At 40.5% G+C, this 3,272-nt stretch overlaps 1 pseudogene; it reads right to left on the bottom strand.

Annotated features, from left to right (window-relative positions):
- Window positions 1–727: 727 nt before the first annotated feature.
- Window positions 728–1,146, bottom strand: LOC144370977 (large ribosomal subunit protein eL28 pseudogene; annotated as a pseudogene).
- Between the last annotated feature and the right edge of the window lie 2,126 nt (window positions 1,147–3,272).

Raw genomic sequence — 3,272 nt, forward strand, 5'->3', positions numbered from 1 at the left:
TTTTATTTTTTTCCTCCTTAAAAGGAGATTCAAAGGCTACATTCCAAGTGTTCTGTGGTTCAGTTGTTAATTTGGAAGATAGTCATTTCTGAGATTTTCTGGTGCCACCCCCCCACATCTGAATTACTTGGTTCCTAGGGTGGGTGTGTGCTCAAGGACAGATAACTCTGCCTAGGATGGGGAAGAAAGGTAATCCTGTTTTCCCTAAAATTGGGGAGAGGAAGAGATTAGGGAGGAGGAGGGAGAGAGGAAGAAAAAGAAATGCCCTTTTAAAAATAAATTGAGATTAGTGTTCGATCTGATGTGTGAGGGGTAAAGATTTGCTCCCAAGATGTAGGCTCTCTATTCACCTCAGAGATTGTTTCTTCTCTTTTATTTTCCCCTTCCTTCCTTCCTTCCTTCCTTCCTTCCTTCCTTCCTTCCTTCCTTCCTTCCTTCCTTCCTTCCTTCCTTCCTTCCTTCCTTCCTTCCTTCCTTCCTTTCTCTCTCTCTCTTTCTCTCTCTCTCTCTCTCTCTCTCTCCTTTTTTTTGAAAGTCAGCTTACTCTTTATTGCTTTAGAAGGTATGGGGCTCAGGAGCACTTAGTGGGGTTTGTCTGGTTCCTCTTGTTTTTTTTTTTTTTTTTAATTTTAATATTTATTTTTTAGTTATCAGCGGACACAACATCTTTGTTTTGTATGTGGTGCTGGGAGTCGAACCCAGGCCGCACGCATGCCAGGCAAGCGCGCTACCGCTTGAGCCACATCCTCAGCCCTGTCTGGTTCCTCTTCACCATCTCAGGCTTCTGGCTGCCCAGGATGGCACTGGCTCTGTGGATGGCAGCCTTGCGCAGGTCTGGGCAGTACTTGTTTTTGCGAGTCCTGTGCCTGATGCTGCTGAGTGTGGCCCGTGTGTTCTTACTGATGGTCGTCTGGATATAAGAGGGAGCTGGCTTTTGCTGGCCAGATCTGTGTTTCATGATCACCACTAAGCCTTTGCCATCCGCCTCGGGCTCCACGCCCACAGTCTTGAGGTGAATCAGCCGTTGTAGTGGAAGGAGTTGTGGGCCTTCAGGTTATTGGGCTCAGTGCTGTGGGTCTGCTTATCTCTCTTGATCAGGAAACTGGAGCAGTTCCACAGGACGATCCACGGCAGGTGCAGGGACATGAAGAAGGCTCCTCTCACTGTGATGACCAGAGAAAGAGCCAGAGATTGTTTCTTTTGCTGAGAAGAATCTTTTTAGTTTGAGTCTATCCCATTTATTGATTCTTGATTTTAATTCTTGTGCCAAAGGAGTCTTATTAAGGAAGTTGGGGCCTAATCCCACATGATGGAGATTAGGGCCGACTTTTCTTCTAGCTCTTCATTTGCAGGTAGATGGATGGAGTTAGAGAAGATAATGCTAAGTGAAGTTAGCCAATCCCCAAAACCTAAACGCCGAATGTTTTCTTTGATACAAGGAGGCCTATTCATAGTGGGATAGGGAGAGGGAGCATGGGAGGAATAGACAAAACTGTAGATAGGGCAGAGGGGTGGGAGGGGAAGGGAGGGGGCATGGGGTTGGAAATAATGTGGGATGTGATGATCATTATCATCTAAAGTACATGTATGAAGACATGAATTGGTGTGAATATACTTTGTATGCATCCAGAGATATGAAAAATAGTGATCTATATGTGTAATATGAATTGTAATGCATTCCACTGTCATATATAAATTAAAAGAATTAATTAAAAAATAAGTTGAATGGCAGAGCACCGAGGGCCATATTCACAATCTAAAGTGGGCCACTGTTCCCAGTCTCCTATCCTCCTTCCAACCAGCCTTTTGTACTTTTCAACAGTTCTCCAGCCACCATTATTCATGAATCTTTTGGTTCCTATCTTGAATCTTGACTCTGAACTAATTTCCCTGCCCTCAGTGTCTTATTTCTCAATATCTGTGTCTACGAAGTGCGGCAAGCACTAAGCAAAGCTGCATTAATCCTCAGGAAATTGGCATGTTTATTGCCTGTAGATATAAAAATGATAAAACTAGTCTGGTTTCCCTTTTGATTTTGGCTACCTGGAAACTCTGGGCTAACTGTTCAGATTAATCAGGAGTCTAAAGACTGGTGACTCTAGATATATTTTTTGTGTTTCATTTATATCTCAGTGTAGGTCTAAAGCTCACATTTGAACATCTATGCCTTTCCTGGCCCTGATATTTGAACTTACTTTCTCTCTTCTCATTTTTGACTTCATCTGAACAGAATTGGATTAATCATAATCCTATATTCCTATTGTACTTAGTTTTTCTTGTTTTACTTTTATTGCATGTGATCATGTAATACAATGGTTTCTTCGTGGAATGAAGCCAGGTATAAATAAATGGCGAGTCAGTGATTCCTTTGCAACAGGAAGAAAAACAAATATAAAACAGACTGGGGGGAAGGAGATCTAAATTATTCTGCATGACAAACTAGTTTGGGGGATGAGATAGCATTTGCTGGAAATAATAAGAAGAAATTTGTATTGGGAGATGGGAAAAAGAAAAAAAAATTACAGTTACCACGGAGAAATTCTCTGTTTAGGAAATATCCATTGATGTGTAGGAACAGTGAAATCTTATATTCAATACGAGGATTTTCTCCCCCCAAAAGAATTCCAATCTGCTTGAGAAACCTTCAGTAAATTCTGCTACAACAGTAGCCTGGAATTAATAGCACATGGAGAAGAGGACCTATTTCTACAGTACTTGACAAGCAGTTGAGATAGAATGGCAGGAGGACAAAGGAGAGGTGGGATTGCTAAGAAATGATAAAGCAGGTGATAATGGGGCCCCACAAGGAAATTGCAAGTCTCCTTGCACATGGGACAGGGCTCCAGGCATTTCTCTTCATTGCCTTCATTCTTCGTTAGCGTCCCACATCTTTCATTTAGTTCTTTTCATCTAAAGACTCTGCTTAACATTTTATACCTAAGGAAACATATATCCTAGAACTCAGATTTTAGTAAAAAATGTAAAAAAAATAAATTTAAAATAAAATAAGTAATAAATCTATGTTTAGTGCTAAAAAACAAGAACAAAAAACAGACAAAAAACCCCCAACTATCCAGTTTTGAGAGGAAGAGATTAAAAAAAATGTAAGGATGTGGGATGTGAGGTGGTTTTTTTTTTTGTTAGATGACTTAATTTCTTAAACCATAAAATGTAGTAATTGAAAAAATAGAAGACTGTCCCCAAAGCTGCTGGAATTTGGGACATCAAACATAATTTCCATACTTATTCTCATTTTCTGGTATTAAAGTTGG

Source organism: Ictidomys tridecemlineatus, chromosome 15 (assembly GCF_052094955.1).
Source record: "Ictidomys tridecemlineatus isolate mIctTri1 chromosome 15, mIctTri1.hap1, whole genome shotgun sequence".
NCBI classification, from domain to species: domain Eukaryota; kingdom Metazoa; phylum Chordata; class Mammalia; order Rodentia; family Sciuridae; genus Ictidomys; species Ictidomys tridecemlineatus.